General features: G+C 49.8%; 1 protein-coding gene across 1 annotated transcript in view; it reads left to right on the top strand.

The window, feature by feature from the left end:
* The window catches only part of VPS8 (VPS8 subunit of CORVET complex), a 395,845-nt gene that overhangs the window by 44,176 nt on the left and 329,385 nt on the right, over nucleotides 1-22,284 (top strand). Inside the window, exons 3-5 of the mRNA XM_069558731.1 lie at nucleotides 1,928-2,047; nucleotides 4,833-4,886; nucleotides 5,275-5,470. The gene's annotated coding sequence lies outside the window, so the exon portion shown is untranslated. The remainder of the gene's footprint in view (nucleotides 1-1,927; nucleotides 2,048-4,832; nucleotides 4,887-5,274; nucleotides 5,471-22,284) is intronic.

Genomic DNA, 22,284 nt, shown 5'->3' with positions numbered 1-22,284 from the left:
CTTCTCCTCCTACCCTCAATCTTTCCCAGCATCAGGGTCTTTTCAAATGAATTAGCTCTTCAAATCAGGTGGCCAAAGTATTGGAGTTTCAGCTTCAGCATCAGTCCCTCCAATGAACACCCAGGACTGATTTCCTTTAGGATGGACTAGTTGGATCTCTTTGCAGTCCAAGGGACTCTCAAGAGTCTTCTCCAACACCACAGTTCAAAAGCATCAATTCTTCGGTGCTCAGCTTTCTTTATAGTCCAACTTTCACATCCATATATGACCACTGGAAAAACCATAGTCTTGACTAGATGGACCTTTGTTGGCAAAGTAATGTCTCTGCTTTTGAGTATGCTATCTAGGTTGGTCATAACTTTCCTTCCAATGAGCAAGTGTCTTTTAATTTCATGGCTACAATCACCATCCTCATGACACCACCACATCAGGGATGACACAAGCCTGCAGTCTATAATCAACTTGAATTGTCCATCTACTGGACTTGATGCACGGGGCCCACTCTCAACTCAGGAGGTGCATCCCTTCCACTCAAAGGACCTGTAATCAATGTAAGAGATGCTCCTGCTACCTGCTTCAGCTTGTTGGAGTCCCACTAGGTGGACCACCTCCACCTGGCCTCCCTGCTTGGCTAGGTTTCAGGGAGTTGGACACTCACCATCGGGCCCTGTGCCCAGTAAGATCTGAACTCAAACAGGAGGGTGGCCACCCTCAAAAAGATGGAAACCACTTATCTGTACAGAGTCAACATTTCCATTAATTTAGTAATGGCACCCACCTGCCAATGCAGGAGATGCAAAAGATGCGAGTTCAATCCCTGTGTCAGGAAGATCCCCCAGAGGAGGAAATGACAACGCACTCCAGTATTCTTGTCTGGGAAATCCCATGGACAGAGGAGCCTGGAAGACTACAGTCCATGGAGTCGCAAAAGAGTCAGACATGACTTAGAGACTAAAAAAACAACAAACTTGTAAAAAGATGCGTGTAAACAGAATCTGTTTTTTAGTCATATACATTAAGGGAGTACATAAACCAAACCAACCCCTACAGTTTGTCTGGACTGAGTATTTCACTTTACGATTTATCTTTAAGTCACACTGATCTAGTTAAAGGCCATAGGCCTTATTATTATTCTCTGTTATTAGCCAAATTCTTGTTTGCTTGTGGTCTGATTCTTTCAGGTGTAGGCTTGTGTTAATTTGTAGGGTTGATTTATTTATGTCATATTACAGTCTAGTCTATCCATTTCCTATGTGTTTTCCTCTCAAGATGATCACCAATTCAAAATGAATTAAAACCCTAAACCCAGGAGTGGGACAAAAGGAGTGAAAATGGGATTTGAGAATTTGAGAAGGATCATCTCTTGGTATTTTGGCCCAGTTGTCCTAGACCCCAAAGGCAGATGGAAGCACTCAGCTCAGAGGGGAGGGAAATAGGAAGATAACAAAGATGAAAACACCAACTCCACCCAAATGACTCAAATGAAGGTGCGTCTTGGAGTCTTTTTGTTTTTTTGAAACTCGAGGCCTGAACCTAGGAGAGCAATGTCCAGCTGCCTGTGCTCGAATGGGAGCTTCATAAATCTCCAAAAAGTGGCTGACCCTTTCTCTTCTCTCTTTGGCTCTGTTTCCTTCTTTGCTGAGGGTCCTGATTTGTCAGAGCAGAAGGGAATTACATCAGTCAGTTTTGAATCAGACAAAACAAAACCAAATGGACAGCCTTCCTTGGAAATGAAAAAATACTGGTGGGAATTTTTTTTTTTCCACCACCCCTGACTTACTAAGCAGCACTAAGTATATTAGAAGAGAGTGGACAGGATTTCAGATATATGAAGGGGAGCAGCAATTTGAACCCTGAGTTGGGTGGGGCTTGGGTAGGAAAGCAAAGGTATGGATTCAGCCTCATGATTCTCCCTCTCCCCCTGCAGATGAGAAGAGATGAAGAGACAGAAGCAGTGCAGGTATGAAGGTGTACATCTGCAGGAATGCCCCTGTACATGCCGCTACAAGGAGTAAACAGAAGAGAGTCCAGGAGAGGAAAAGAAGAGGTGAGTGAAGTTGAACAAGAAAATACTCAGGTCAATAATAGTGATCATAAGAACCACTGAGGGTAAGAGTGATAATAACTATACGCTGCATTCATCCATTCAACATGCATTTGTTCACTGCTGCTCTGGGCACAGCATGTTCTAGGGTCTGAGGATCCAGCGGTAAATGAAATTAAGCCACTCCTTCAGGAAGTTCTAGAGTAATTACTGTCAGGCAGGTAGCATTCCTCATCTCATCTATTGACCCTATGAAGTGGTTACTATTATCCCATCCTACAAACGATAAAACTGAAGCACAAAGAAGCTTTTATAACTTGGGCAAGTCTCACAGCTGAGCCAAAATTTGGCCTCAGGTCCCTCTGACCCCAGAGCCCCTAGAGTGTGATATGCAGCCCCCTCTAGTGAGTCCCCAGTGAAGCCCCACTGGCCCAGCCTCAGAGGTGAGAACTCCTTGGACCGACCACTTTCCCTCCTTGAACTTGATTCTATCCATCCGTGGCAAAGAGGGGATGGATTCACAATCTCTGAAGTCCCCTCCCACTTATTTGGAAACATATTCTATACTGGTATCCTCCCTGCTCCCAAGAGCTTCTCATGGAGATGAGTGGGAGGAGCTAAGTGGATGTTCAAAGAGAGATGACAACCCAGAGTAATATTTCCCACACAGGGTTCCAAGGATTTCTTTCCTGGGATTCTGAAGTTTTCTATGAGAATTTGATGTTTGTGAAACAGATTCCTTGAGAGTCCTCAGTTCCAGAGAGAAGCAGTCCTAGAGTTGCCTTCTGACCAGCAGAGAAGGGAGAATGATGGGGTGGAAGGAAGGGTGGGGAGAAGGGTCTGCTGGACCTCAGGAAGCAGCCTGTCTGGGCAGTTACCTTTCTTCCTGGAGGTACGGGACTGGGGCAGTCCCAGCATAGCCCCTCCCCTTAGCCTGCCTTCTTTAAATACCTGCAAGTCATGAGGGAGAGTGACTCAAGAAGGAGGGGTTATATGTATATTTAAAGCTGTTTCACAGCAGAAACCAACACAACATTGTAAAGCAATTATCCTCCAATTAAAAAAAGACTCTCTCTCTAAAAAATATCAGCAAGTCCACATGCCCCCTGAAGCTGGGAGAGGTGAAAGGCAGTGGGGGAATGGGTGGGGGGGTGCCCAAGGTGGTTCAGGGTGCACCCAGAACTTTGAGAGTCAGGCTAGAGCATTTGGGGGAGGAGGGATGTGCCGCTAAATGGTCATGGGTGCCCATACAAGGCGGGACGGGTCCCAGCTCTTCCCCTTAACCCCGACTCACCTCACCCGGCTAGTTAACTGTTCTAATGTGAAAAGTGAGGCGAGAATGTGAGCCTGGCTTGCCCAGGAGCTAAAAGCAGCCCAGGTCCCCCTGATAAGCTTAGTCAACTTACTAAATTACCCAGGAAAAATAGAGATGGAATATTAATTCCACACACCTCTCTCCTCTGCCTGGGGAACCTGCCTTCTCTGGGTTTCACTTTTCAAAGCCTGAAATAGATATGGAGATTTTGTGCTTAATTAAAGGAGAAGGGTGCTCACTTCAAGTCTTTTCAAAATCATTTTGGTTCTGAGCTCAGTGGAGCCAGTGAAGACCCAGTCACCATCTGGCAGGAAAGGTGTTAACTTGGAGTCTCCAGTCAATTCTAGACCTCAGATTCAAAAACAAAGAGAATTAATTTCGGAGTCCCCCTTGGCTGGCCCCTCCTAGCCGGTAAGCCGAGAGCCTCTGTATTGACTTGCTAGGTATTAAAAAGTTAAGTCTGCTAGGTCACCTGCAGCACAGAATGCCAGGTGCCAGAGCCTGCCCCATGGGGCAGGATTATCTTATCAGCCAGGCTGATAGCACTAGGGAAAGCCTGGCCATAAGGAGCAAATATTTATAAGCCCAACACCTTTCAGTCCGTAACAGATTAGGCACGGGATGGCAGCAAGCGCAGGGGGCTGAGTCAGCAATCAGCTCTGGGCTTTGGAGCCTGGCTCCCCATCAGAACCCTCCTGTGCATGCTCGGCTCACGAAGAAGGCATGTTGAGTGCTGAACCGTGTAGGAGGCGCTTTCCCTCCTATTCCCTCACCAGACCCTCATGCCAGCCTGCCGATAGAGCTATTGTGTTGCTCCCATTTTACAGCGGAAGAGACTAAGGTACAGAGAGGCTCACTGATTCGCACTTTCACATCGCTAGCAAGTGTGACTTAAACTAGGTTTTCTGGCTCCAGAACTTGTTTGTTTTCGAAGCTGCAGCAGTGGCCTTGACTGGTTCTCACTTGGCCATGCTTTAAATTCACAGCTCCCCAAGGAGCCCCCTGTGCCCCTCAATTCCCTGGTCACAAGCTCCTCTCACTTGGCAGATGAGGCCAACCAGAATCTGATAAAGAGGGAAAAGGAGATAGTGACCCCATGGGAACAGTCACTAAAATAGCCCTGGCCCCAAAACACACATATCCCTGTGGGCTCTCCGAGGGTTTGGAATTCATTCCTTTGGGACTCCTGGTCTTTTCTGTTTATTCATTCTCCCTGGGAGAGGTGATTAAATGACTAGATGCAAATGAATTAGAATGAGAGGTCATCCTTGGTGTCAGAGGAGGTGTCACTGATTCCCTCTGTGCCAGTGTGGAGGGAGGCTGGGGGGAACCTGGGGGAAGCCCCCTCCCTCTGGGTCTTGGGTTTCTTCTCTGCCAAAGGAGACTAAATGATCTTAGACATCCTTACTTCCTGAACCTCAGAAAAATCTCCTGGGACGAGGAGCTCCATAACCCTTCTCTTTTCACCCTCAGCCAGGAGAGCAGGAGTATTCTGAGGAAACAACTTCTAAACTGACTGCAAAAGAGGTGAGTAGCTGGGGTCAGGAAGCAGCCCGTGCAGAGGCCTGGAGGTAAGTGCCGACATGCATGTCTGAGCAACTGTGGTCCCAAAGCTTAGGTTACAAGAGGTTGAGAAATAAGGTTCAGAGATAAGCAGGAGCCAGATTACAAAAAGTCTTGTAAGACCATGTTAAGGAGTGTGGGCTTTATCCTAAGAGCAATAGGAAGCCAGAAAGGAGTTAAAGCAAAGAAGTGGTGTGACAGTAGGTGTGTTTTAATACTTTCCCTCTGTAACAAATGTGGAGACTAGATTGGAGGCCGGGGAACAGAAGAAGGTGATGGGAAGAGGAAGGGCAGTGGGAGAGAGACCCCACCTGAACTTCTTTCTGCTTCCCACCCCCTTCCTCTGATCTAGGTTGGCCTGGTTGTGATACCTGTATTTGCAAGAGTAATACTACTGGGCTTCCCAGGTGGCTCAGACAGTGAAAAGAATCTGCCTGCAATGCGGGAGACCCCAGTTTGATTCCTGAGTTGGGAAGATCCCCTGGAGAAGGGAATGGCAACTCACTCCAGTATTCTTGCCTGGAGAATCCCCTGGACAGAGGAGGCTGGTGAGTTACAGTCCATCAACTTGCAAAGAGTCAGACATGACTGAGTGATAAACACTCACTTTTTCACCATTTATAGTTGCTTCCTTTGTGCCAGGCACTGTGTGGGGTGCTGTCTGTGCTTTGTCTCATTTATGCCTCATGGTAACCCTACCAGGTAGGAATGCTTACCACCTGGAATTTATAGATGAGAAAACGTGGGTCAGAGAGGCCAGGTGTCTTGCCCTCGGTCACACGGCTGATAAGTTGCAGCAGCACTACACAGGCAGAGATGTGGCTCACTGTTTTTAACCATGGGTGCCCTGCCCCCTGAGATACCACCCCCACGGGTAGCCTGCACTTTCAGGGCAGGATGGAGCTCTGTTGGCCAGCTTCCTGCAGCAGAGGAGAATTGGAGCAGAGGTCCTAGTTAGCACAGATGTAATTTGCTGTGGGTCCCCTTTAAACATGCTGTGTGGTGCATCTGGAGAGGGTGTGAGGTCTTTGGGAGCGTTTGGGATCACATGGCTGGTTCACCTTTTTGGTCAGAGGAGAAACAGAGTCAGGCCTGGGGCAGGCTATGGTGCTACAACCCTCCTCTCCATCCACCTCTCACATGAAGGGGCCTCTCAGAAGCCTTGGGGCTTCAGGAACCACTTCCCAATCCAAAGAGGAGCCAAGAAGTCACACTTCACAGAAGCTAGAGAATGCAGAGGGAGAATGGTTGTTACTTCTTTCCCACACTGCCTTTTCTAGAGGGGAATAGGACCCCAGGTCTGGGTCAGGGAGCTCTGAAGGGCACCCCAAGGTGGTTAGCACAGGGGCAGTGCTCCCAAAGGCCAGGTAGAGTAGAAGGGTAGACTGACATCTCTGATTTGATTCCCCCAAAGTCACTGGAGACCCCCAGTGATATTCACCCACTTCTATCCCATGATACAGAACAAAGAGGTTACTTTGCTGAGAACCAGGAGCGCAGGCTTCTGTGCTGGGCCCTGCCACACTGGGCTGGGCAACCTTGGAAAGGTCCCTCTCCTGCTCCTTTTCCCTCACCGGATGGGGTGAGCCCTAAATGCCCCCTCTCCCAGCCCTGGAGTCCAAGTCTCCAGGGTCTGGATGAGCCTGTGGTCCAAGCTGGCTGGCTTCACAGCCCTCTCCAGTCATGGGGGCCCATCCTCTTTCCCAGGGGGCCACCCTGGAGCCAGGCTAGAGAGCAGGCCAGCGGTTCTGCTCCTGCCCCACCCCCTAATTCCCCACTTCACTCCCCCACTCCCCCCTTACTCTAGGAGGACACCAACCCTTCTGGGTTTGCTCTGTCAGTTGGATAGGGCAGGCTTGCACCTGCAGAAGGGCACTCTAATTTATTTTGCATCATTTTGCATTACCTGGCTCCTGGGCCTCCAGCTTGACATGCAGATTTATGTAAAAGAGACCCGACATGCAAATGAGCCAGGCCTGCCACTTGTTTTAGCAACAGGCAGGGCCGCATCACTGGCTCCTCCGGCCCAGCTGTTCTCCCCATGGCCCATGGATCGCTCAGGCTGAGGTCCGTCTCCCTGCTGCGCTGCCTCTGCTCTGCTCTGCTCAGAGCTCAGGCCAGCTGGGAAGTCAACTTGACAGCGAGGTTAGAAAGAAGAAAGCTCCAACCCTGCTTCCCCAAGGAGTTTCTGGCTGTGACCTGTTAGGAGACAGTGGAGAGATAAAGACAAACACCCCCAACTGACCAGAGAGAAAGAGGCCACCTGAGAGGTGCCCAGGGATTCAGAGGGGCCAGGGAACAGAGCTGCATAGAAAACAAGCATGAACGGAGAGGGACAGGCAGATGGACAAAGAGCAGGCAAAGCACAAAGTCAGAGAGGGGGAGAAGCAAAAAAAAAAAAAAGCCAGCAGAGACAAGAGGCAGGAGAGATGGGGACACAGGAGGGGGTTGCTGATGGAGGGGGCGGCTACTGAGAAAGGGACAGATTTCAGAGCTGCTGTGGAGGAAGAGTAAGGATATAGCAACAGCCGGGCTGCGGGGAGGAAACGTGAGGGAGGAGTTGGCGATGATGACAGCTTGACGTTGGGGGGTGGGGAGAAGGAGTCACAGGCGGAAGTGACGGGGGAGACCTGTGGGGAGAGACAGGGGCGCCGCCCCGACAGCAACTTGGCTGCCACAGGCGGGAGCCCCGCCGCCACCACCACCACCTCGCAAACCGAGTCCTACCTTCCTAGCTGTATGCGGGCTTCCGTGCTAGCTCAGTAATCAAGAATCCACCTGCCCGTGAAGGAGGTGCGGGTTCCATCCCTGGGTCGGGAAGATCCCCTGGAGAAGGAGATGGCAACCCACTCTAGTATTCTTGCCTGGAGAATCCCATGGACAGAGGAGCCTGGCGGGCTACAGTCCATGCGGTCTCAAAGGAGTCAGACTAAATACCACCACCTATAATACTTATATACCTACATATCTACAGAGCACCCTTACAAAGCACATGGATATGCAGTGGGTAGAAGAAAACATTCCACAGCCGTGAGGCTCTAGAGAGGGAGCTTGAGGGGTTGTCCAGTGTGGCAGTAGCCGCTGTGTCTGTCCTCACAGGACCTAGGGAGAATTCACAGCTGGTCACCCCAACCTTCCGGCTGGAGGGCAGCCAACAAGCTGGGTCCAGGCTGTTCCTTGCTCACCTGTCCCAGCCAGCCTCCTACTTCCTGTCCCTTGAATGCACTCGGTTTGAGCAAGAAAGTAAGCAAGCAAATCAAAACACAAAGAGGGAACCCATCATGCTCCCGCAGCCTCTTCTGTAGGGAAATTGACAGTGTGGGAGGAGGGAACGGGCAGAGGCCCTGGGTAGGTGGTGGTGAACTCTGGCAGGACAGGAATACTCCCTGGGCTTCTGGATAATCTCCACCTCTGCACTCCCCCGCCACCAGAGCTCCAGGGAGAGGACAGAGGAGGCATTTCTTAAAACCTGAGGTGTCGACACTGAAGGTGTCCTCAGAACCCCTCCAGCCCAACTTCATCATTTCGTGGAAGAGGGCGCTATGACCCAGAAAGTTCCAGCAGCCCGGTTAGGGCGTAGCCCCCATAGTGTGGGGTTGGGCTAAGGGACATTTTTTGTTAAGCAACACTTGTTCCCTCCAGATGGTCCCCTTGGCACTGACTGACCTTGCCCTCTATGCCGCTGGGATTCCACTGACTTGCCCATGTCTGTCCTGGATACACACACAGCCCCTTGAAGGGTAGACTATTTTTACTCTGAGATGGATGAATTTGGTACATATCGTGAAACTTATGGGCACAGACACTTCTGTGCACTTTTCACCTGTGCTCCAGGAAGACCTAAGGCTCTCTGGGTCACCTTTACCATCTCACCAGCTAGTACTTGCCGGTTCCCAGCAGATAAAGCCTGCAAATAGCTGAGTCCAATGAAAGTGTCGTGTGAGCCGTGGGATTTTCACCTGGCAGAGATCTGCTCTAAGCTGGGGTCTCCAGACACCTGGGTCATCTCCAGAACCCCTCCTTGCTCCTCCTCCCATCTAGAAGTGCAGGTCAGCTCCTCAGACTCCCATCACTGCCTGGGTCTGACTCAGTCCGCTTGGTTCAGCCAGAGGTCATATGGCTCCAATCCAGGCCCATCTTTTGGGTCAAAGGCCAGCCTCATGTGTCACTTCTGTGTTAAACTCTGATTCGGTGGTTTTTAACTCCTTGGAATGGGAGACCCTTCTGGGGACAGGATTAAGGCTATGAAATCTCTCCCCTCATGCTACTGTTCATGTCCTTGAGACTTTGCATATTGATATCAGGGAATTCATGGACTCTCTGAAGCCCTCAGACCAAGACAGACAGACCCAAGGGTCCTGTTGGCAGGAAGCCAGGGTCCCCGGGGAGGCCCAAGGCCCCAAATCATTTCAGAAGAAACTGAAGCCCTAACAAAGTGACATTTCAGGAGACTTCCCACAGAATGGCTTCTCTCCCCCTTTCCATCTCAGGAATTCCTTTTCTAGGCAACTGTTTCTTCCTTGTTGAAAAGTCAGATCTAAGCTTTACCACTATACCCTAGCTTCATATCGGGCAAGCTGAAATGGCACATAATGCCCAGCTCAGTTCTCCTTCCCCTTGTACTCTCTCTCTCTGTGTCCCTGTCTCCAGTGGCCCCTCCCAGGCAGCACATGCCCCTGACCCCATTTTGCTTTGTCTCAAGCCAGGGCTCAGCTGAGCACCAGACCCTGAAATGGCTCCAGAAGAGGTGCAGGGTAGATGATGCACTCTTGGGGAGTTGAAAGCTTGCTCGTCATGTCACCTCATCATCCAGGGGAGACCATGGATGTTCACGATCTCAGAAAAAGGGCCTCCGAGGGCAAGAGTGGATGGGAGGAGCAGAGAAGCCCTAGGAGAAAGGGAAGGGTAGGCAACCCAACTGAGAATTCCCTCTGCAGATTCCAGATCCTGAGTGCTGCCATATCCCTGCCCCCACCTCCCCTTTTCCAAAAGTAGGTGATAGAGAAGGCTGTGGACTGCGGACTCTGGGCCTGGCTGGAGATGCTGAGAGGCCTCTGTGTGAAGGAGGAATGATGGGAAGGCTGGAATCTCTGGGGACCAGGGCGGGCCGGGGGCCTGGGAAGATCCTTGTGGAAGGCCCAAGACCCAGGGTGGCCAGGACTCAAAGAGTAAGAGCAGGCGCCTTGCCAGAGAGGGGTCCAGCCAGCCCACAGGGTGGCCTAGTCTTCCACTGTGCCTTTAGATGGAGAAAGCTGCTTAATCTCCCCCTGGAAATCAGGAAGTTGGAACCCACACAGCTGATTACGGGACCAGAGGAGTGATTTCAGAGGAAAGATGAAAAGAATTAAAGTCAGCTCAGGAGGGAGCAGAGGAGAGAGAGCTGGGAGGTGGGGGCACGTGCTGAGGAGTTTGTCTGCAAAGCCCCTGCACCCTGAGCCCAGCTGGGAGAGCTCTTGTAGGGGCAGGTGGGGGGCTTTGCTGAGGTGGGGTGTGTGGGTGAGGGTCAGGCCTGTCACATGGAGGTATTCTGAGGGGTGAGGCTCAATGTTGAGAGGAACTACCGGGGGTTCTGAAGATCATGAGACAGCGCTGAGAGGAGACCCCCAGAGGCCGGGAATAGAGCTTAAGCCTTGATTTCCAGTCCAGGCAGGGCCCTCGTGAGTGTGGTGGTGCCAGTCCAGGCAGGGCCCTCGTGCGTGTGGTGGTGGTGATGGGGGTTGCTGTTGTGTGGGGTGGGGCCTGGTCCTCTCCACTGTCCCTCTCCTCCAGGCCTGGAAACTCCAGCCCCACGTCTTCTGGCTAAGCAGGAAAAAAGACAAGAAAGTGTGTGGTGGGTGGGTTATCTATCCTGACAGAAAGTGTCACCCAGGCCGTCCTGGGGCTGAGGGGGCAAGGACAGGGGCTTGTTGTCCCAGGAGACCCTGGGATGAGGGACAAGGACTGTCCTGTAATGGCCTTGTCCTGCTTCAGGTCTAGACAGGAGAGTTGAGGCTGGAGGACAGCTGGGCTCAGACAGAGCCTCTGGTGACTGCTCTGCTCTGTTGTCTGCCCCAGTCACTCACTCACTCACTCACTCATACACACACACGTACACACACGTACACACACACAGATGTACACACACACACACGTACACCACTCAACCATACTCGCTTGCTCTCATATTCTCTCTCTCTTTCTCTCTCTCACACACACATGCACACTTAAACATACATTTAAATAACTTGCAGACGTATATTAGCAAAAACATTCCATCTGGGCTGGGATTTCTCTCATTGCTTTGAATTCCCCTGAGTTTTAACTTGAAAAAAAAGGAAGAGGCAAAGATTTGACTAATGTTGGGTTAAGGTTTTTTTCTTACCCCTTTCTTTCTTGGTTACCGACTGCCAAGAATTTATGTTTGTAAAAGGAAAAGAATTAACTGTGTTGATTAAGAGGCAAACTCCCTGGAAACGTTCCCTCTTAACCCTTTGGTGCCCTCTCAGCAAGCGATGCTGGGGCTCTCTGGTCCAGGGCTTCACAACCTTCCAGGGGGCTGGTACTCCCCAAAGGGAGCTTACAGAATGGAGGCAGCCTGTGCCCTTCTGCTGTGCGAATGTGTATGAGGAGGAGCAGATGTGTGGGTAAGCGTTGTGAGAGTTCATGTGTGCGCGTGGGTGCTGTGAGTTTGTGTGTGCATGTGTGTGAGTGTGCAAGTGTGGGAGTGAGTGTGGTGACCACATGTCTGTCCATCAGTAGATGTGGGGTGTGCTGGGCATCCCTGCCTCCCTCTGGCTGTGTAGTAAAACACCAGGAAGGCAGAGGACCTTCAGCTTGACCAAATTAAGCGGGGGGCTACGATCTAGCAGAGGCAGGGGGGCCGAGGGGTTGGGGGTGGGGAGGTTTCAGCTGAGGAAGCAGGTTCTTTCCTGATATCTAGCAGCTGTTACCACGGACTGACCACAGCCAAAGCCAAGCCTGGCTCAGTGTCCTTGTATGGGGAACAGGGGGTGGGGGAATTCTCTCCTCTTTCCATCTCAGCCTAAGCATCCACCAAAGGTGTTCCCTCCCTGTTCTCCTTCCACAGCTCGCCCAGCCCTTAGGAAGAGCCTGGGCTGCATGGCTCCCGAGCTTATCCTCTGGGATAGGGCAGCCCTGGAGCTGGGACCGAGGGCTCTGACTGGAGAAACGATGCTGTAGGGAGAAAGAGGAGCAAAGAAAGTATAGCTCCTTAGAAGCTCTGAGCCTCATGCATATACGTCCAACCATACAGAGCTATTGAGCCCTCTACCTGGCCTCACTCCTCCTGGACTTACCTGGACTTACCTGGACAGACCTTCCGTCCCTCCTTCGTTTAACCAATTCCTACTTGTCTTTCAAGTCTTAGGTGTCCGCCCCTCCAGGAAGCCTCCCTTGCTCCTATCCTTGCATGACAGCCCCATGGGCACATAGGCACTCTCCACTTGGTATCATCCTCACATCTTCTTATCTGTTTGCCCCTGGACCCCACACTCCTCGAGGACAGAGACATTGTCTTCTTTATCTTGAATTCCCTGTGCTTAAAACCATGCTGGCACCCCGCATGGGCTCAGTTAAGGCTCACCCCCTTGAATTTAAGGCCCTTGATTGCTGAAATCAGTGTTAGTCACTCCACGGGCTGTGATCTAGATCGCCTTATATACACACCCCTGCTATGACACTGGCCATAAGACCCTAGACTAATCTGCACACATATTTGACCCTCTTAACTTTCTGTGAGTTCTGCAGAACATGAATTTCGTTGCAATCATCCTCAGGACCTAGCACAGCATCAGGCAAATAATAAAGGCCCAATAAATGTCAAATGAATGAAAGAGTAACCGAATGCATGATAAAGATCCAAGAACATATATAGATAGACTGATGTAGCTATAAAGATCATTAGGGGCTAGAGTGCGGAGGGGAGACTGTGCTATCAGAGCAGGGTGGAAGGAGAGAAGGGAAACATTAATCGAGCATTTAATGTGTGCCACAGCCCCCAGCGCTGCACCTGGCACCAAGGGGTGGTCATTTCACTGTATCATCTCCATCTTGTGAGGGGGGTACTTCCCTCATTTGACATATCAGGAAATTGAAACAAAGAGAGGTTAGGTGACCCTTGCCCAGGGTCACCCACTGAACAGATTCAGCTGGGATTCAAACCCAGAGAAATATGCTTCTCCCACTGTGCCATGGTTCACAAAGGAGGTGAGTTTTTGAGCAGTTTTGAAAGATGAGAGGGGCATGGCTTTGTAGAAAAGGATTGCAAGCCCAGGCAGGTGGAAGACTGAGGGTTCCTAGGATTAATGCTAGCTAGCTTGTCCCATGAGTTTACATAAGCTACTGTGTGTCCAGGAAGCAAGGGGAGACCCAACATGACAAGGGAAGGTGTAACCGTGGAGAAGGCGGCAGAACAGAGAGCAGCCCAGGGAGGCCTTCAAAAATAGATCTGAAGCCCTGCTTTGAAAAGGCAATGGGTGGAAACTGTCAAAAGGAGCCAACACAGATGTAGGACTTATCAGATGGCAAATGCTATGCTGAGCACATATGAACACATTTAATCCTTGTAGCAAGGCTCTGAGGTGGCTCCTGCTATGATTCCTCTACACTGGGGAGAGCGGAGACCCAGAAAGGATAAGTAAGCTGCCCCAGGTCACAGGACTGGTTTGGGTAGACCTGGGATTTGAACCCAGTCTGATTCCAGAGTTTGTGCTCATGGCCACTGAACTAAGGAAGGTGAGCAGGGATATGGAGGTCCCTCAACCTGGACAGTCAACGTAAGTCACACTGGCAGGCCACCAGGAAGCATGATCTGGATCTGGTTGGAGGGTTGTTGTTCAGTCACTAAGTCGTGTCCAACTCTTTGCAACCCCATGGACTGCAGTACTCCAAGCTTCCCTGTCCTTCACTATCTCCCAGAGTTTGCTCAGACTCATGTCCATTGAATGGGTGTTGCTATCTCATTCTCTGTCGGCCCCTTCTCCTCCTGCCCTCAATCTTTCCCAGCATCAGGTCTTTTCCAATGAGTTGGCACTTTGCATCAGGTGGTCAGATTACTGGAGCTTCAGATCAGTCCTTTCAATGAGTATTCAGGGTTAGTTTCCTTTAGGATTAACTGGTTTGACCTCCTTGCTATCTAAGGAACTCTCAAACAATCTTCCCCAGCACCACTAAAAAGCCTCAATTCTTTGGCACTCAACCTTCTTTATGGCCCAACTCTCACATCCATACGTGATTACTTTGATGTACTATGATTACAAGCCATAGCTTTGACTAGACAGACCTTTGTGGGCAAAGTGATGTCTCTGTTTTTTAATATGCTGTCTAGGTTTGTTATAGCTTTTCTTGGAAGAGCCAAGTGTCTTTTAATTTCGTGACTACAGTCACCATCCATAGTGATTTTGGAGCCCAAGAAAATGAAATCTGTCACTACTTCCACTTTTCCCCATCTATTTGCCAAGAAGCGATGGATGACATGATCTTAGTTTTCTAAGTACTGAGTTGGAGGGTAAGAGAGGTCAAGTTAAAGGAAAGATGCAAATCTCAGGCTAGTGAGTGAGGACATCATTTCAGACTGGGGAACACTTAAAAGGCAGGGGGGTGGGGCGGACAGGGACAAAGTGTCTGATGATCTAAACCTTCTCCATGCACGTGGAAAACTTTGCTTCAAGGACTCTGGGGTTCAACCCCCCCTGTCCCCAGCCCCCTGGAGGGAAGCCCCAGAGGGCTATGATGATGTGGGTTATTCCTAGGGTACTCTCCCTGGAGAACTCTAACCTACTCCCTCTCCACCCTCCCCTACCTGTGAGCAGGGGAGTCAAGCCAGAGATGGCGAGTGGGCCCACCCTGGCTTCGCCCTTGTTCCCGCTGGATGCCTGCTGTCCAGGGGGGACTGGGCCTTCTCCTCTTCTCCATTCAGGCCAGGAGCCTGGGAAAGGGGACTTGCAGCCTCCTGGTAACTCAGCTCTGACCTCTCCTGATTAGAGGGCATCTTCCCTCTCCCAGTCATGTTCTTTTGTGGTCTGGGTGGGTGTCACTGTCACAGGCCAGCCCATGCCTCTGCCCAGAGCATCCAGAGACACTTGGGGAGAAGGCAACAGCCAAGCTGTGGTCTGAGGGGAGGTTATGACCCCTCCACTGTCCTGGTCTCGTGGCTTTGCGGGACTGGCTCTTTTTGAAGGGGGGGTGCTTTGTATCAGAACACCAAGAGCTGTTCTCTTGAATACTCATGTTCAAGAAACACTTTCTGTCCAGCTTTGGAACTTTGAGTCTGGAGGGAACCAGCATCCTTGAATCCCCCCATGACTTATCTTACAGCCCCTGCAGATCAGCCGTCAGCCATCTTCTCCCTCCTCTCCATTGGGCAGAAAAATCATCTTAAAGCATATCTTGGAAAGTTCCTGTCAAACCTTTACCTTGGTACCACAACCTTATAGTCACCAAGCATTCTCGCATCCTTGGCCCATGGGACCCTCCTCATATCAGCCCTATAAGGCAGGCAGCTCAGGGATTATTAGACCCATTTTACAGATGAGGAAAATGAGATCACCTTGTGGTGAGTCATGCTGGCCCCACTGTTAGATTTCTAGGCAGTGGGATCAGAAGGCAGCCTGGGAGGGGAGGGGCTGGGATCAAGATCCATGCCAACCAAAGAGACGGGACTGGAGAGATGAGTGATCACAGGTCTCTGTGTCCAGAAAGGTCCACCTTGAGTCACCTGCCTTTCTCTGACCAAGACACCAGCAGCTTTCCCGCTGAGTGATGGTGAGTCAGCTCCCAGCCTCTCTCAGCCAGGCCCTCCTCCTCTTGGCTTTCGTAGCATCTGACTCAAGCATCTGTTTCAGGTAGGCAGTATCTGTGGCGCCTTCTGGTGTAAAGCCCACAACTAAACAAGAGGAGACATTTGAGAACTATTTGTGAATAAAGGACACCAGGAGCAGTGTTCAGACTCTTCAGAGAAAAGAGATGCCCAGTCTAGAGGGGCAGCACCTATGGCCATCCACAGTTACATAACAGCATCACCATGATACCCTGCATTGCTTTAGCACCACTTCTGAAGCGCTTCAAGCACTTTCAGCTTTATTAGGCTATTTGATCTCGTAAAAGTCCCACAAGTGGGTGGTGATAGTTACTATAACCATTTTATGGATGAGGAAACTGAGGCCTAGAAAGGTGTTAAGTGATGCACCCAAGGCCTTACAGCAAGGGAGTGGGGAAAGAGGGCTGGGTCTGTCTTGTCTTTAGAAGTTTCTCTAGGGGTTCTGTTTCTGGGACTCCCTTTTGGTGTCTACATTCCTATGAGGTAAGCTGTGGACAGAGGAGGTGACTGGCAGCAGGCTCAGAGACTCTTGCTGTCCAGGATCACTGAGAAACAGTGAGTCAGGCCCCCTAATATTGAAGTCAGTTTCCTCTTTCACTTCCCCAAACAATTGTTGGGGAGTGAGCTCACTTGTTGATCCGTAGAGTGGAGCTGAGGGTACCTGTGCAGCTGCCTGTGAAGGGTCTGATAGTTGTGGTGATCTTAAAAAGAGGCTAGTGCTCTTGCCATGGGAATCCAGCCCTCCTGACCCAGCAGTGCCCCAGCCAGGGGAGGGCATCTGGCTAGCCCTGTGTGTGGCCACAGACTCAACACTTGTTTCCTGACCTCCAGTACTGTTCCCATTCAATCCTGTCCATGGCTGAGCTTCCTTAAGCTCTCCCCTATTCTCACAAATTGTCAGTGGAGTCCCATTCCTTCCAGTCTCAGTTTGGCCTTCAAGACCCCCCCCCCCAATCAAGTTCCACACTGTCTCCCCAGCCTTTGCTCCTCTGCCTTGTCCTTCTCTATAAAGCCCTGTCTTCAGCCAAGACTGTAGGGCTTGTATAGACATGTTTTGTGTTTTCCCAGCTCCACAGTGGACTGTGATATTATTCCCTTTGTCTGGAAAGCCACTCCCACTCTCTCTGCTGGATTTTTATCCATCCTTCAAAACCTTTGATGAATGTGATCTCCTTCATGAGGCCTTCCTTGATCGCACCAACCAGGAAGTGCTCTCTCCTTCCTAGGATGTCTCACTTGGTGTACAGGTGTCTATACAAGCAATTCTCTATGTGTTGTGGCGATGGTATAAAGCCTTGGATGTTTGTAAAACTTCAGAGGTTGCAGAATTCTGCAATACCACTTGTGCACGCACGTGTGTTTGGTGTGTATGTTTATGAGAGATGAGCACAGTTATGTACAACACCTGAACACAACAAGGGATTGGACCCTTACTGGGTTTTGAATGTGTCAATCACTTCTGCTCGGCCAATGAACGGAAAGCCAGATATATCCCCCAGAGGAGAAAGAACCCTAGCTATAAAATCCATAAACACGTGGAGGAAGAAAAAATAGAGAGAAGGAGGAAAGTGAACAATATGTATTGATCACTCTGTATTCCAGGCACAGAGTCAGAGAGGAGACTTCATGTGAACAAACGAGCTCACTTAAGGCTCATAATAGCTTTTAGAGCTGGGGATTATTGCCCTCATTTTGCGAATATGTGCCATTGAGGGTCAGGGTCTTCAGGAAATAGACTCTGAGAGGAAGTCTGTGTGCAGAAAGTTAATTGGTGACCGTTCATGGAACAAGCCCTGAACAGAAACAGGCCTGGGCTGAGGGAGAGGCTGAATGGCATTGACATTGCCACGAAGTCTCAGGTGCTCCCATGGGGCTGCTAAAGCTTGGATGAGCCTTCAAAGATGTTCCCCCATCTAGGCAATGGGGCTGGGCCATTGCACCCCTAGGAAGGGACATAACTCAGGCAAGACTGCTCCCTGCAGCTGAGGGCATTTCCTGAGGAGGGCGAGCACCGTCTGCATGCACCATTCTGGACTTGAGAAATGCCTGCCCTGCACACACACAGCACTGCTGGCAAGTGGGAAGATTAGGGACTGAACTCAGGCCCATGCTTTGTCCTGGGCACCATGTGACTTTCAGTCCATCTCAGAATTCAGCTTGGCCACCCTGTACCCAAGAGGCACCTTCAGGAAGGCCATGCCCAGAAAGTCCCCTGTGAAGAGAACAGTCTCCCTTTTTGGGGAGTAGATCTAGTGTCAAATAATAGCAGTGAGAAGGCAGGTAATATTGATCAGTTACTGATGTTTACTGATTCTCACACTTTGGAAATTTTGATGGTGAAATATGAGTGTAATATCCAAAGTATGTCACAAACAGGAAAAACACCCAGGACAGTCAGAGGGCTGGCAGGATGCATCCCAGCTGAACATGAACCAGACCTGGTGGGCTCTGGAGGACAGGACTGCAGCTCTCCCCCAATGCCATGTGCTGGGAAATAACCTGGGGAGTGCTTTCTTCAGAAAACCAAGCTGAGAGAGGCAGGTCATTTGATTGAACTCGACATCTGGCTCAGCATCTGAGATGCATGTAGTAATCTCTGCTGTAAGTTTCTCCTTTTGCAAGGACCATGTCTTACTCAGCTCTGTGTTTTCTGAACCTGGCACAGGAAAATTTGTTACATGAAATCTGAATGACCCTGGGCAAGACCCCACCCTGCTCTATGCCTCAGTGCCCTCATCTATACATGAGAGGTTTCCCAACCCTGTTTCTCCTTGAAACGGGAGAATCTGGTGAAGCCTCCTTAGGAGAAGGGAGGTGAGGGGGCCGTGTCCAGGGCCTCCAATCCTGCTTTACCCAGAGCAACTCCCCTTGTGTTTGTTTATGCATCCATACGGTTTCACTTAAACTGGCATTCCTCAGCTAAAAACAAATCCTGGGAACCCCCAGGCTGCATATGATATCTGAGGTCCTTTCCACACAGCTCTGACATGTGTGGATGTGAGTGAGCAGATGAACAAATGAATTAATGAATGAGTGATTTAATGAACTCTTGGTATACCTAGCTAACATAGGCCAGTCCCTGGCCACACCATTCCTAGAGCAGCTGGCCAGCCACCCTGGGAAGTTTGGAAAGAGACACAGGGCTTTCCCGACATTCTGTCAATTGTAGGAGTCTGTCTGTCTCCACCACGGCTGTGGATGAGGCCTCCTCCCTGCAGATCCCTTGGATGCCACCCGGTCTGGGCTGTTCTCATCTTTGACTCTCCTAATATGTTGACTCAGCTGAAAGAGATACTGACAACAGCTGTGCGAGTCACTGGCCAGTCTGGCGAAAGCATCCTCAGGTTTTCTCAGTGTGTGTCCCAGGGTGTGGCACTAGCCCTGCTTGTTTCAGCTCCCTTCCCTCCTGGGGAAATGGCTCCTAATTTTGGCCTTGCCCCCCTCCCACCATCTCTCCTTTCCTTTCTTCCTCTAAGTCAGTGGTTCCTAATCCTGACTGCATGGATGGGAATCGCCTAGGGAGACTTAAAAATTACTGATGCCCAGAGATTCTGATTTCTTGCTTTGGGGTGTGGCCTTGGCAATAGAAGTTGAAAAAGCTCCCCAGGTGATTCTAATATCCAGCCAACGTTGAGAACGACTGGTCTGAGGACGCGGACTAGGACTCCCAGCCTCAGCTGAAACCGTTTCTAGCCATGGGGTTCAGATGTCTGCTGCAACTGGGGCGGAGTGGGGCCCAGGTTTCTCTCAGCAACGGAGAGGTAATTGGAAGTGGAAAGAAATACACAGTGCCACCCTTGCCCCACAAACCTAGCGCTGAGTCCCATGGGAGGAAAGCCCTCAAAGGAAGCTGAAGGGGCTATTTTCATAAAGGGTCCTATGAGATTCAGGCAGGTCAGTGTTGTTTGGGGTCCAGGTGACAGGGTGTGACTGCTTGGGGGAGGGGCACAGGACACTGTGAAGCTCAAGTGGACAGAGGACACCAGGTGGGCAGTGTGTCCCTTTTGAGGGAGCTTTGGAACAGTGCCCTGGGCGTGGGTGGCAGCATTTTCAGAAGGCCTGCTGGCAGCAGGTCCCACTCTGGGGTGACTGTGGGCTGCACAGCATCAGAGAGCAAACAGGGTTGGGGGAACAAGGCCTTGGTGAGATATGGGGTCTACTCCCCATGACAGTCCTGCTGATAAGCACATGTGGGGTGCTCCCGAGGGGCCCCCTGAATCACAGAGTGAACCTATGGCAGACAGGATTGAACAGCAGTAAAATCTGGTCATTTTCATGGGCGGGAATCCATGTGCACTTGCGGGATGGTGCGGTCTGAGGACACTACACTCTTGCAGCTGTCTGGTGGTGGTGGTGGAGGGACCAGGTACGACAGAGGGGGACCAGAGGAGCAGACTTTGTGACCTGCTCTGAAAAGGCCCCCTGGTTGGATCAGTCCCCCCAACAGCTTTCTCTCCAGTGCTCACATCTGATCAGGGTCTTCTCAACTCAAGGCTTTTCTGCATGCATGTTCTCAATGGGAATTATGTGCTTTACTTCCTGTGCAAGCTCTTTCTCTCTCTCTCTTGAAATCGCACTTTCTCCTCAATTAGAAAACCTCTTTAATTGTTAGCAGGAGCTGAGGTTTGGTTCCTTGCATGGACAATATCATTAAACACTGGAAAATAAACAAACTGGAAAAGTTTAAGACATTTTCGAACCCTGTGCTTCCCAGAGGGCGTCTGGCGCCCTGGGCAGGACAAGGTTCTGCTGGCCTGGGTTTATATTGTGTTGAAGACTTGACCCCTCCAGCTGTGAGAAGCCAAACTGACAGCGGGTTGTTTTTACTAAACTTCCCAGGATTGCAAACTTGATTCAGGAGGCATTTGCACTGATTTGCGCTGAAGTCTCCAGTGACCGCGCCAAGCTTCCTCCGCGGGCAGAGTACATGATGGGAGTGGCCAGTGGTCCTCAGAGCTGACAGCTGGTGTAAACCGTCGCAGTCCTCTGCAGCTATTCCACAGGGGCCAGGGAGGCGAGGGGAACTGTGGGAGGGGTTGGTGTGTGAGAACATTTCTTCCCATCTTGCTGAAATGTGAGTCTAATGAAATGATAATGAGGTTGTGGCCTTTAAGCTCCATTGAGCTTCTTGCGCATTGTAATTTTACCCAGAGTGGGGCTAGTTTTTGAAATGATTAAAACTATCGATTCCTAGGCCTGTGTGGCTTGAATCTGAATTCATTACAGTCCCAGAGGTGAGGGATAAACATTGCTCCCTGGTTCAGCTGGGAAACAGATCCCATCTTGTCTGAGTCTCCTGCCTACCCACCCAGCTCTCCAGCAGACCTCTGGAGGCGCAACTAACTGGAAGTGTTGGCAGACAGACAAAAATAGGACCCAGCATCCAAGTTATCAAAATCCCAACCGGGAGTCCCAGACCATTTTCTGGGACCTCTCCCTCAGGTTGGAGGAGGGAAGTGCTCAGTGTTTAGTCTCGGTGATATTTTCTTACTGACATTATAAGTGAAATGTCTTTTCTGTAGAAAGAAACACAGAAACCCTCCAAAGTTTGACCCAGAAGAATCCTGGAAGGAGAAACTCCAGCCAGAAGGGTGGCTGACAATGTGGGGTGAACTTGGACCTCCTGAGCCCCATCTTTCTCAGGATAAAATGAAGGGTTTCTCTCTCTGATTTATGCTATCACTACCGTTCTGGTTCCAAAGAGCATAAGGTGACTCTTTTCAAGTAGAAACAGGTTGGCATCTTAAAAAATAAACTTACTTTGAAAATGGTATGGAGGTTTCTCCAAAAATTAAGAAATAGAACTAACATATGATCCAGCAATTCCACTTCTGGGTATTTATCCAAAGGAAATTAAAACATTAATTCAAAAAGATGTATGCACTGTCATGTTCATAGCAGCATTATTTATAGTAGCCAAGCCATGGAAACAACCCAAGTGTCCACTGGTAGGTGAGTAGATAAAGAAGATGTGGTATACATGTATACAGTGGAATACTATTGAGCCACCAAAAAAAAGTGAGGGCATTATGGTAAGTGAAGTCAGACAAAGAAAGATAAATACTGTGTGATCTCACACATATGTAGACTTGAAAAACAAAGATCAAAACAAGAAAAAAAACTGAACTGGATGAAGGGGATTGAAAGGTACAAACTTTCAGTTATAAAATACATAAATCATGGGATGTAATGTACAGCGTGGGATGTAATGTACATGGGATGTAATGTACAGTATAGTTAATACTGTATTGTATATTCAAAAGCTGGTAAGAGTAGACCTTAAAAGTTTTCATCACAGGAAAAAAAAACTGTAACTCTGAGATAATGGATATTAACTAGATTCATCATGGTGATCATTTCACAATATATACAAATATTAAATCGTTTTATTATACATATGAAGCTAATATATGTCCATTATATCTCAAAAAAAAATCTTAAACTATTAAACTAAATAATCTTAATCTAAACCATTAAAGGAGGCCAAGTCAAGTGAAGTGAAAGTCCCTCAGTCGTGTCTGACTCTTTGTGACCCCATGGACTGAC

Source organism: Ovis canadensis, chromosome 1 (assembly GCF_042477335.2).
Source record: "Ovis canadensis isolate MfBH-ARS-UI-01 breed Bighorn chromosome 1, ARS-UI_OviCan_v2, whole genome shotgun sequence".
NCBI lineage: Eukaryota > Metazoa > Chordata > Mammalia > Artiodactyla > Bovidae > Ovis > Ovis canadensis.
Note: the sequence above shows the minus strand (reverse complement) of the source record. Positions and strands in the feature narration are given on the sequence as shown.